The sequence below is a fragment of the Orcinus orca genome, chromosome 8 (genome assembly GCF_937001465.1).
Source record: "Orcinus orca chromosome 8, mOrcOrc1.1, whole genome shotgun sequence".
In the NCBI taxonomy this organism is placed as follows: domain Eukaryota; kingdom Metazoa; phylum Chordata; class Mammalia; order Artiodactyla; family Delphinidae; genus Orcinus; species Orcinus orca.
In genome coordinates, this window is record NC_064566.1 from 42,009,633 (window position 1) to 42,023,585 (window position 13,953).

General features: G+C 40.5%; 1 pseudogene; it reads left to right on the plus strand.

The window, feature by feature from the left end:
- The first annotated feature begins 2,387 nt into the window (after positions 1 to 2,387).
- Positions 2,388 to 2,919, plus strand: LOC101272538 (60S ribosomal protein L26-like; annotated as a pseudogene).
- The last annotated feature ends 11,034 nt before the right edge of the window (positions 2,920 to 13,953 follow it).

A 13,953-nucleotide genomic window follows, 5' to 3' on the forward strand; every position in this document is an offset into this window, starting at 1 on the left:
ACACACACACACACACACACATCAACATAAACATGGGAAAAGTTGGAACTTCCAGGTTCAGACTAGATAGAAAACTAGAAAGTCCCCCTTCCTCCCTACTAAACTGGAAATGCCAGGAAAGATATAGGGAGAATAACTGGATGCAAAGCCAGGACCAGAAGTCTCATCCTTGGCAGACTGGAGGTTATCAACCTTTAGCACAGGAAGGAAATGACATCCTGAAGTTAATGGAATCCAAATTCATGGGTGAATGTTAGGGTCCAATATAAAGGTGCTGCATGCTAGTAGAAGCTTTTAACTGCACACTCTACTCAACACTGCCCTGGGTAATCCTTGCAAAAAAACACTGAGATTGATCAGCTTCTGCCCCACCGCCCGGTTATGCCCCTCGTCCAACACATGTGCACTCTCTGGCCAGATGCAGCATCCAGGACGCCTGAGCTTTTTGCATAGGAGTCATGTCAGGACAACCCCATGAACACATTCATCGGGCTGACACCTTAACGGATGTCCATTGTCACTGTTCCAAGGGAAGAAAAGTAATGGAAGGACGAGGACAAAGGCCAGGTAGTGCTTCAGTCCAAAAGAGCAGGAGCGCCTACTGGAATGGACACAGACCAGCTGGCTAGGTCTTAAGCATCCACTCAGTCACCTGTCATGGAGAGTGGCTGTATCAGTTAGCTCTTGTGTAACAAATCATTCAAAACTATCAGTGGCTTAAACCAACAATTATTCATTTTTGATCACAGATCTGGAGGTTGGCTAGACATCTGCTGATTAAGACTAGGCTCTGCTCCTGTGTTTCACACCCTTCCCCTGAGCCAGCAGGGTAGCCCTGGCATGTTCTTTTCACAGGGATGACAAAACTTCCAGAAAGCAATTGGAAGTATGCAGGCCCTCTTGTGCCTAGGTTTGAAACTAGCATGCCACCACTTCCACCTCATTCTATTGGCCAAAGCAAGTCACATAAGAACTTGAAAGTCAAAGGCAGGAACATACACTTTATCTCTTTTGCAAAAGAAATGGCAAAACCACATGGCAAGACTAAAAAATAATTTGCAATAAATTTCAAAAGAGTAGAATCTTACAGAGTAGAGTCTCTAGCTACAACAGACAACTGAATAGAAATCAATAACAGTAAAATATCTAGAAAATTCCCCCAAATATTTGGAAATTAAATAACACACTTCTAAACAATCCATTGGTCACAGAAGAAATCACAAGAGAAATTGGGAAATGTTTCAAATGAAAGATGATGAAACCACAATGTATTAAAATGTGTGAGATGCAGCAAAAGCAGTGCTTAGAGTGAAATTTATAGCTTTAAAAACTAAAGTAGAAAAGAAAAAAAGCCTTAAAAAAAAATTCAGCATTTTCACCTAAGAAGCTAGGGAAAAAACAAAGTAAAACCAAAGGAAGAGGAGGGAAAGAAATAATAAAGATGAAAGCAGAAATAAATGAAACAGAAAACAGACAAACATTAGGAGAAATTAAAAGGCCAAAAGTTGCTTCTTTGAAATATTATTAAAATTGATAAACCTCTGGTAAGAAAGAAGGTAAAGAGAAAGAAAATTCAAATTGCCAATATAAAATATGAAAGTAGGGATATCAGGAGATATCCTATAGACATTCAAAATATAATAAGGAAATATGAACACATTTATGCCAATAAACTTGAGAGTTTAGATGAAATGGACAAATTACTTGCAAACAACATACTAAAACAGACTCAAGAAGAAATAAAAATATTAATAGCCATATATCTATTAAGGAAATGGAATTTATAATTAAAAACCTTCTAATAAAGAAAATCCCAAGCCCAGTGGCTTCACCAGTGAATCCTGTCAAACATTCAAGGAAGATGTAACAATCTTACACAAATTCTTCCAGAAAATAGAACACTTCTCAACTCACTTTATGAGGACAGCATTGCTCTGATAACAAAACCAACAAAGATATTTTCAGAAAATAAAATCACAATATAACTCATAAACATAGACACAAAATCTTCAACTAAATTTTAGCAAATTATGCCATGGAATACATAAAAGGATAATACATTATGACTAAGTGAAGTTTATCGCAGGAATTCAAAGTTGATTCAACATTTGAAAAGCAATTAATATTACCCACAACATTAATAGAATATATGGGAGAAACTTCAAAATGATGATTTCAAAAGATGCAGAAAAAATATTGAAAAAAAGACAACACGTTGGTAGTATGTACGTTTGATATGACGTGATGAGAGTAGCACTTTACCTCTATGGTATTCCTCTTCAAAACCGATAACTCTACTCTAATCATAAGAGAAACACATCCCAGCTGAGGCACAGTCCACAAAATATCTGACCAGCCCTCCTCAAAACTGTCAAAAGTCGCGAGAGCCCTTTTGTGGCCATCGCTGAAGCGCTAACGGCCGAAATGAAGTTCAATCCCTTTGTGACTTCTGACCGAAGCAAGAACCGGAAAAGGCATTTTAATGCGCCTTCCCACATTCGCAGGAAAATTATGTCTTCCCCTCTTTCTAAAGAGCTGAGACAGAAGTACAATGTCTGATCCATGCCCATCCGGAAGGATGATGAAGTTCAGGTTGTACGAGGGCACTACAAAGGGCAGCAAATTGGCAAAGTAGTCCAGGTTTACAGGAAGAAGTATGTCATCTACATTGAACGAGTGCAGCGGGAGAAGGCTAATGGCACAACTGTCCACGTGGGCATTCACCCCAGCAAGGTGGTTATCACCAGACTAAAACTGGACAAAGACCGCAAAAAGATCCTCGAACGTAAAGCCAAGTCTCGCCAAGTAGGGAAGGAAAAGGGCAAATATAAGGAAGAAACAATTGAGAAGATGCAGGAGTGAAGTGATCTTGTTTACAACTTTCATTAAAAACTGTTAAAATGAAAAAAAAAAAAAAAAGTCGCGAGAAAACAAGGCAAGTCCGAGAAATGGTCACAGAAAAGAGAAGCTTAAGGAGTCATGACGACTTAATGTATATGGTATTCTGGATGGGATGCTGGAACAGTAAAAGAATATCAGGCAAAAATGAAGGAAATCTGAATAAAGGATGGGCTTTAGTTGACATTGTGTCAATATTGGTTCGTTAACTGTGACAAATGCATGATCCTAATGTAAGATGTTAATAGTAAGAGAAACTGGTTGTGTGATACATAGAACATCTCTGTATTACCTGTGCACTTTTTCTACACATCTGAAACTGTTCTAAAATTTAAAAGTTTATTTAAAATACATGAATATTCATATCAGCTTTATTCATAATAGCGAAAATTGGAAATAGCCCAAAGGTCCATCAACAAGTGAATGGATAAACAAATTATGGCATATTCACATGATATCATGTTATTCAACAATAAAAATGACCAAACTATTGACACACAAAATATGGTGAATAGAAAGTGATATTTGAAAAGACATATAAGTTCCTAGAACCTTCTCATAGGAGGGAACACACTGAATGCTAGGACAACTATCTCAGTTTCTATTGTTTCCTCACCTGTCCTAGGATGTCCACCCATGGATCAGGGTGCAGAACAAGGACCCTCTCAGACACCCCCACCAGCAATGAACTTTGTCTCCTTCCTGAATGGCTTCCTCAGTGCTCCAGCCCAGACACCCCTGTGTGAAAGAGAAGCAAGCTTACTCCGTAAGCATTTTTCCAAACTTATTGTTGAAGGTCAAACACAGCTCTAAAACTCGGAACAAAAAAACCCACAAGATTTATTTTGATTCTCTTTGCATTTCTGCTGCAACAACTTACAGTGAGAGCTGGGTTTCTGAGGTTTAGTTTGAGATAAGTTTGGAAATAAAAGGGGGTGGTACTGCAGGGGGAAAACATGTCAGTTTTAAAAGAAACATTGTTTACAATGTACAGAGTTTACAAAATAAATGTTCTATGTTAGAGAGGGGAAATTAATCTTCCTTAAGGCTTTCCATTCCGTGGGCAGACAATATGAGTGGGAGATCCCTAGTTAGCACCCTTTGGGTTCTTTTATGAAGTTGTCAGCACTTTTCATAAGCTACATTTGCTTCTCTTTCTCCCAAGAAATGCTATGGCTCTGGAAACATTCTCAATGGGCAGCCTCATGTTAATAGAAAGAGATAAAAATGGCTGTTGTTGCTTCCTGTAAACATCCCACTGACCTCCAATATGTCAGACTTCTTAGGCAGCCTGAGCTGTAAGCCCCTGATGGGGAATAAAGGTGATGATATTTCAAATATTCCACTTAAAAAATATAGGAATGAGTCTAGAACCAAAACAACCCAACACTGAAACTAATTTTCTTGGCATGGTCATAGGCTTTAATGACAGCATCATTAATCGAATGAAGTCACATGGGGGCAAAATCATGTTTTCCTTTAATGACCTGCCAGGTGGTGGATTTGTTTAGTTACCTTATTACGAACATTTTCAGAGGAAGGAAAGAGAAAAAGGATGAGCTCTGAGTGTCATATCACAACAGAGCTTGACCAAGAGGCCTCCTGGGGTCTCAGGGGTGAGCCAGCTTGGAGATGATGAAGTGGGCTTGGCAGGACAGGGAAGCAGTATGACATCGTCATAGGAGCCTTGCTACCCAAAGTGAGGTTCACGGACCAGCATCACCGGGAAGCTTACTAGAAATGCAGCATCACAAGCCTCACCCCAGATCTACTGCACAGGAATCTGCTTTAACAGGATTCCCTGGGTGATTTTCAGGCACATTAGAGTTTAAGAAGCACTGGTTGGAAGCACAAGATTTGGGAGTCCAATGGACTTAGGTGGGAATTCAAGCTCTACTTAACTACTGGCTCTGAAGAGAACATATTATTTAGCCTATATTGGCCTCAGTTTTTCATCTGTAAAATAGGAATACTAGTGTCTACTTACGAAATTGGTAGGTAGACAAAGTAAGCAATTAGTGTATTTCCAGGCATGCAATCTATGTTGAATAAATGGTACGTAGTAGTACTATTGTGGCTTCTCCTGTGCATTCCATTTTGGAGAGGAAATATATTTGAATGAATTCAAATCCAAGGTTTACAACTTAATAGCTATGTGATCTTGGTCATGATACCTAACCCCTTTCTCAGTCTCAAATTCTCTACCTGTAAAATGGGTATAATTTCAGGACTTCTTGGTGGTCCAGTAGGTAAGATTCCTCACTCCCAATGCAGGGGGCCTGTGTTCAATCCCTTGTTGGGGAACTAGATACCTCATGGCATGCTACAACTAAGAGTTCGCATGCCCCAACTAAGAAAGTCAGTGGAGAGCTTCCGGGAAGATGGCGGAAGAGGAAGACGCAGAGATCACCTTCGTCCCCACAGATACACCAAAAATACATATACCCGTGGAACAACTCCTACAGAACACCTACTGAACGCTGGCAGAAGACCTCAGACCGCCCCAAAGGCAAGAAACCCCCCACGTACCTGGGTAGGGCAAAAGAAAAAAGAATAAACAGAGACAAAAGGATAGGGACAGGACCCGCACCAGTGGGAGGGAGCCGTGAAGGAGGGAAGGTTCCCACACACTAGGAAACCCCTTCGGGGGCGGAGACTGCGGGTGGCGGAGGGGGAAGCTTCGGAGCCGCGGAGGACAGCACAGCAACAGGGGTGCGGAGGGCAAAGCGGCGAGAGATTCCCGCCCAGAGGATTGGTGCCAGCCAGCACTCACCAGCCCGAGAGGCTTGTCTGCTAACCCGCCGGGGTGGGCGGGGCTGGGAGCCGAGGCTCCGGCTTCGGTCGGAGCACCGGGAGAGGACTGGGGTTGGTGGCGTGAACACAGCCTGCAGGGGATTAGTGCGCCACGGCTGGCCTGGAGGGAGTCCGGGTAAAAGTCTGTACCTGCCGAAGAGGCAAAAGGCTTTTTCTTCCCTCTTTGTTTCCTGGTGCGCGAGGAGAGGGGATTAACAGCGCTGCTTAAAGGAGCTCCAGAGACGGGCACGAGCCGCGGCTAAAAGCACGGACCCAAGAGACGGGCATGAGACGCTAAGGCTGCTTCTGCCGCCACCAAGAAGCCTGTGTGTGAGCACAGGTCACTATCCACACCCCGCTTCCGGGGAGCCTGTGCAGCCCGCCACTGCCAGGGTCCCGGGATCTAGGGACAACTCCTCCTAGAGAACGCACGGCGCGCCTCAGGCTGGTGCAACGTCATGGCGGCCTCTTCCGCCGCAGGCTCGCCCCGCACTCCGCGCCCCTCCCTCCTCCGCCCCCCCCCCCCCCCCCCCCCGGCCTGAGTGAGCCAGAGCCTCCGAATCAGCGGCTCCTTTAACCCCGCCCTGTTTGAGTGAAGAACAGACGCCCTCCAGCGACCTACACACAGAGGCGGGGCCAAATCCAAAGCTGAGCCCCTGGGAGCTGTGAGAACAAAGAAGAGAAAGGGAAATCTCTCCCAGCAGCCTCAGAAGCAGCGGATTAAAGCTCCACAACCAATTTGATGTACTCTGCATCTGTGGAATACATGAATAGACAATGAATCATCCCAAATTGAGGAAGTGGACTTTGAGAGCAAGATTTATGATTTTTTCCCCTTTCCCTCTTTTTGTGAGTGTGTATGTGTATGCTTCTGTGTGAGATTTTGTCTGTATAGCTTTGCTTCCACCATTTATCCTAGGGTTCTATCCGTCTGTTTTTTCTTTAATTGTTTTTCTTAATAATTATTTTTTATTTTAATAACATTATTTTATTTTACTTGATCTTCTTTCTTTCTTTCTTTCCTTCCTTCCCTCCTTTAGACAACAAATCATCCCAAGTTGAGGAGGTGGACTTTGAGAGCAAGATTTTTTTCCCCTTTTCCTCTTTTTGTGTGTATGTGTATGCTTCTAGTGAGATTTTGTCTGTATAGCTTTGCTTCCACCATTTGTCCTAGGGTTCTTTCCGTCCGTTTTTTCGTTGTTTTTTGTTTTTTAAATTTTTTCTTAATAATTTTTTTACTTTAATAACTTTATTATATTTTATATTACTTTATTTTATTTTACTTTATCTTCTTTCTTTTTTTCCTTCCTTCCCTCCTTCCTTCCTTCCTCCCTCCCTCCCTCCTTTCTTTCTTTCTTTCTACTTCTACTAATTCTTTCTTTCTACTTTTTCTCCCTTTTATTCTGAACCATGTGGATGAAAGGCTCTTGGTGCTCCAGCCAGGAGTCAGTGCTGTGCCTCTGAAGTGGGAGAGCCAACTTCAAGACACTGGTCCACAAGAGACGTCCCAGCTCCACATAATATCAAATGGCAAAAATCTCCCAGAGATCTCCATCTCAACACCAGCACCCAGCTTCACTCAACGACCAGCAAGCTACAGTGCTGGACATCCTATGCCAAACAACTAGCAAGACAGGAACACAACCCCACCCATTAGCAGAAAGGCTGCCTAAAATCATAATAAGTGCACAGACACCCCAAAACACAACACCAAACGTGGACCTTCCCACCAGAAAGACAAGATCCAGCCTCATCCACCAGAACACAGGCACTAGTCCCCTCCACCAGGAAGCCTACACAGCCCACTGAACCAACCTTAGCCACTGGGGACAGACACCAAAAACAACGGGAACTACGAACCTGCAGCCTGCAAAAAGGAGACCTCAAACACAGTAAGATAAGCAAAATGAGAAGACAGAAAAACACACAGCAGATGAAGGAGCAAGATAAAAATCCACCAGACCTAACAAATGAAGAGGAAATAAGCAGTCTACCTGAAAAAGAATTCAGAATAATGATAGTAAAGATGATCCAAAATCTTGGAAATAGAATAGACAAAATGCAAGAAACATTTAACAAGGACCTAGAAGAACTAAAGATGAAACAAACAACGATGAACAACACAATAAATGAAATTAAAAATACTCTAGATGGGATCAATAGCAGAATAACTGAGGCAGAAGAATGGATAAGTGACCTGGAAGATAAAATAGTGGAAATAACTACTGCAGAGCAGAATAAAGAAAAAAGAATGAAAAGAACTGAGGACAGTCTCAGAGACCTCTGGGACAACATTAAATGCACCAACATTCGAATTATAGGGGTTCCAGAAGAAGAAGAGAAAAAGAAAGGGACTGAAAAAATTTGAAGAGATTATAGTTGAAAACTTCCCTAATATGGGAAAGGAAATAGTTAATCAAGTCCAGGAAGCACAGAGAGTCCCATACAGGATAAATCCAAGGAGAAATACACCAGGACACATATTAATCAAACTGTCAAAAATTAAATACAAAGAAAACATATTAAAAGCAGCAAGGGAGGGCTTCCCTGGTGGCACAGTGGTTGAGAGTCTGCCTGCCGATGCAGGGGACACGGGTTCGTGCCCTGGTCCGGGAAGATCCCACATGCTGCAGAGTGGCTGGGCCCATGAGCCATGGCTGTTGAGCCTGCGCGTCCAGAGCCTGTGCTCCGCAACGGGAGAGGCCACAACAGTGAGAGGCCCGCGTACCACAAGAAACAAACAAAAAAAAAAGCAGCAAGGGAAAAACAACAAATAACACACAAAGGAATCCCCATAAGGTTAACAGCTGATCTTTCAGCAGAAACTCTGCAAGCCAGAAGGGACCGGCAGGACATATTTAAAGTGATGAAGGAGAAAAAACCTGCAACCAAGATTACTGTACCCAGCAAGGATCTCATTTAGATTTGATGGAGAAATTAAAACCTTTACAGACAAGCAAAAGCTGAGAGAGTTCAGCACCACCAAACCAGCTTTACAACAACTGCTAAAGGAACTTCTCTAGGCAAGAAACACAAGAGAAGGAAAAGACCTACAATAACGAACCCAAAACAATTAAGAAAATGGGAATAGGAACATACATATCGATAATTACCTTAAATGTAAATGGATTAAATGCTCCCACCAAAAGACACAGATTAGCTGAATGGATACAAAAACAAGACCCATATATATGCTGTCTACAAGACACCCACTTCAGACCTAGGGACACATACAGACTGAAAGTGAGGGGGTGGAAAAAGATATTCCATGCAAATGGAAATCAAAAGAAAGCTGGAGTAGCAATTCTCATATCAGACGAAATAGACTTTAAAATAAAGACTATTAGAAGAGACAAAGAAGGACACTACATAATGATCAAGGGATCGATCCAAGAAGAAGATATAACAATTGTAAATATTTATGCACCCAACATAGGAGCACCTCAATACATAAGGCAAATACTAACAGCCATAAAAGGGGAAATCGACAGTAACACATTCATAGTAGGGGACTTTAACACCCCACTTTCACCAATGGACAGATCATCCAAAATGAAAATAAATAAGGAAACACAAGCTTTAAATGATACATTAAACAAGATGGACTTAATTGATATTTATAGGACATTTCATCCAAAAACAACAGAATACACATTTTTCTCAAGTGCTCATGGAACATTCTCCAGGATAGATCATATCTTGGGTCACAAATCAAGCCTTGGTAAATTTAAGAAAATTGAAATTGTATCAAGTATCTTTTCCAACCACAACGCTATGAGATTAGATATCAATTACAGGAAAAGATCTGTTAAAAATACAAACACATGGAAGCTAAACAATACACTACTTAATAACGAAGTGATCACTGAAGAAATCAAAGAGGAAATAAAAAAATACCTAGAAACAAATGACAATGGAGACACAACGACCCAAAATCTATGGGATGCAGCAAAAGCAGTTCTAAAAGGGAAGTTTATAGCAATACAATCCTACCTCAAGAAACAAGAAAAATCTCAAATAAACAACCTAACCTTGCACCTAAAGCAATGAAAGAAGAACAAAAAACCCCCAAAGTTAGCAGAAGGAAAGAAATCATAAAAATCAGATCAGAAATAAATGAAAAAGAAATGAAGGAAACGATAGCAAAGATCAATAAAACTAAAAGCTGGTTCTTTGAGAAGATAAACAAAATTGATAAACCATTAGCCAGACTCATCAAGAAAAAAAGGGAGAAGACTCAAATCAATAGAATTAGAAATGAAAAAGGAGAAGTAACAACTGACAATGCAGAAATACAAAAGATCATGGGAGATTACTACAAGCAACTCTATGCCAATAAAATGGACAACCTGGAAGAAATGGACAAATTCTTAGAAATGTACAACCTGCCAAGATTGAATCAGAAAGAAATAGAAAATATGAACAGACCAATCACAAGCACTGAAATTGAAACTGTGATTAAAAATCTTCCAACAAACAAAAGCCCAGGACCAGATAGCTTCACAGGCGAATTCTATCAAACATTTAGAGAAGAGCTAACACCTATCCTTCTCAAACTCTTCCAAAATATAGCAGAGGGAGGAACACTCCCAAACTCATTCTACGAGGCCACCATCACCTTGATACCAAAACCAGACAAGGATGTCACAAAGAAAGAAAACTACAGGCCAATATCACTGATGAACATAGGTGCAAAAATCCTCAACAAAATACTAGCAAACAGAATCCAACAGCACATTAAAAGGATCATACACCATGATCAAGTGGGGTTTATTCCAGGGATTCAAGGATTCTTCAATATACGCAAATCAATCAACGTGATAAACCATATTAACAAATTGAAGGAGAAAAACCATATGATCATCTCAATAGATGCAGAGAAAGCTTTTGACAAAATTCAACACACATTTATGATAAAAACCCTCCAGAAAGTAGGCATAGAGGGAACTTTCCTCAACATAATAAAGGCCATATATGACAAACCCACAGCCACCATCATCCTCAATGGTGAAAAACTGAAAGTATTTCCACTAAGATCAGGAACAAGACAAGGTTGCCCACTCTCACCACTCTTATTCAACATACTTTTGGAAGTTTTAGCCACAGCAATTAGAGAAGAAAAGGAAATAAAAGGAATCCAAAATGGAAAAGAAGTAAAGCTGTCACTGTTGGCAGATGACATGATACTATACATAGAGAATCCTAAAGATGCTACCAGAAAACTACTAGAGCTAATCAATGAATTTGGTAAAGTAGCAGGATACAAAATTAATGCACAGAAATCTCTGGCATTCCTATACACTAATGATGAAAAATCTGAAAGTGAAATCAAGAAAACACTGCCATTTACAATTGCAACAAAAAGAATAAAATGTCTGGGAATAAACCTACCTAAGGAGACAAAAGACCTGAATGCAGAAAATTATAAGACACTGAGGAAAGAAATTAAAGATGATACAAATAGATGGAGAGATATACCATGTTCTTGGATTGGAAGAATCAACATTGTGAAAATGAATCTACTCCCCAAAGCAATCTACAGATTCAATGCAATCCCTATCAAACTACCACTGGTATTTTTCACAGAACTAGAACAAAAAATTTCACAATTTGTATGGAGACACAAAAGACCCCGAATAGCCAAAGCAGTCTTGAGAAAGAAAAACAGAGCCGGAGGAATCAGGCTCCCTGACTTCAGACTATACTACAAAGCTACAGTAATCAAGACAGTGTGGTACTGGCACAGAAACAGAAAGATAGATCAATGGAACAGGATAGAAAGCCCAGAGATAAACCCACGCACATATGGTCACCTTATCTTTGATAAAGGAGGCAGGAATGTACAGTGGAGAACAGACAGCCTCTTCAGTAAGTGGTGCTGGGAAAACTGGACAGCTACATGTAAAAGTATGAGATTAGATCACTCCCTAACACCATACACAAAAATAAGCTCAAAATGGATTCAAGACCTAAATGTAAGGCCAGAAAGTATCAAACTCTTAGAGGAAAACATAGGCAGAACACTCTAGGACATAAATCACAGCAAGATCCTTTTTGACCCACCTCCTAGAGAAATGGAAACAATAATTAACAAATGGGACCTAATGAAACTTCAAAGCTTTTGCACAGCAAAGGAAACCAAAAACAAGGCCAAAAGACAACCCTCAGAATGGGAGAAAATATTTGCAAATGAAGCAACGGACAAAGGATTAATCTCCAAAATTTACAAGCAGCTCATGCAGCTCAATAACAAAAAACAAACAACCCAATCCAAAAATGGGCAGAAGACCTAAATAGACATTTCTCCAAAGAAGATATACAGACTGCCAACAAACACATGAAAGTATGCTCAACATCATTAATCATTAGAGAAATGCAAATCAAAACTACAATGAAATATCATCTCACACCAGTCAGAATGCCATCATCAAAAAATCTAGAAACAAGAAATGCTGGAGAGGGTGTGGAGAAAAGAGAACCTTCTTGCACTGTTGGTGGGAATGTAAATTGATACAGCCACTGTGGAGAACAGTATGGAGGTTCCTTAAAAAACTACAAATAGAACTACCATATGACCCAGCAATCCCACTGCTGGGCATATACTCTGAGAAAACCATAATTCAAAAAGAGTCATGTGACAAAATGTTCATTGCAGCTCTATTTACAATAGCCCAGAGATGGAAACAACCTAAGTGTCCATCATCGGATGAATGGATAAAGAAGATGTGGCACATATATACAATGGAATATTACTCAGCCATAAAAAGAAACGAAACTGAGCTATTTGTAATGAGGTGGAGAGACCTACAGTCTGTCATACAGAGTGAAGTAAGTCAGAAAGAGACAGACAAATGCCGTATGCTAACACATATATATGGAATCTAAGAAAAAAAAATGTAATGAAGAACCTAGGGGTAAGACAGGAATAAAGACACAGACCTACTAGAGAATGGACTTGAGGATATGGGGAGGGGGAAGGGTAAGCTCTGACAAAGTGGGAGAGAGGCATGGACATATATACACTACCAAACCTAAGGTAGATAGCTAGTGGGAAGCAGCCACATAGCACAGGGTGATCAGCTCGGTGCTTTGTGACCACCTGGAGGGGTGGGATAGGGAGGGTGGGTGGGAGGGAGACGCAAGAGGGAAGAGATATGGGAACATATGTATATGTATAACTGATTCACTTTGTTATAAAGCAGAAACTAACACCATTGTAAAGCAATTATACTCCAATAAAGATGTAAAAAAAAAAAAAGAAAAAAGAAAGCATGAAGCAACTAAAGATCTCGCATTCCACAGCTAAGACCCTACGCAGCCAAAATAAAAATAAATAAATAAATAAATGGGTATAGTTTAAATATCAGATATATACACACTACTATATATAAAATAGTCAACAAAGACTTACTGTATAGCACAGGGAGCTCTACTCAATATTCTGTAATAACCTATATGAAAAGAAATCTGAAAAAGAATATATATATATATATATGTATAACTGAATAAGTTTGCTGTACACCTGAAACTAACACAACATTGTAAATCAACTATACTCAAATATAAAATAAAAAAATTTTTTAAAGTAAAGAAAAATGTCAGCTCCTCCCAAGTCTTAAAATATAAACCAATTACACAGCCTAGAGAAATCATAAAACTTCTCAAGATTTCTGCCACCAAAGAGTTTACCTTCTCTAACTCTTGTGCTGCATCTTCAGATGCTGTCCTTATTCCTCTCCAAGTCTCTCTTGGTGCAACGTTCAGACCTTTTAACAATTTCCACAAGAAATCCACTTACTCCAGATGTTTCATGAGCTGGGTAGAATTTTCTAAACATTTGGAGAGCGGGTCACATGGAAGAATCATATTATATATGGCAGAGCCTTATGCCAACTCCCTGGCTCTTTCCTTTCTTCCTTCTTATCTCCCCTCATGACAGCCCCCTCAGAAATAAGAAAACTCCTTCCCTTGTCATCCAGAAGGAAGCCTCGCTTAGGCAGATGTAGTGGAACACGAAGCAGTGAACACGAAGTGAGGAGATGTGTGTTCTGATTTCAGGGCCACTAATATCATTTACTCTCTCTGGGCCTCCACTTCCTCATCCATGAAACAGGGCAAGAATTCCTCAATCACAGGGATGGCATGAGCACTAAAGATCTCCTATTTCAAAATACTTACCGAGTGCCTGGTACCTGGGGGGTTGCTCGTTATTAAGTCATTGTTTCTGGGCTCCAGTTTTCCCCTCCTCCTCTCTCTACTTTC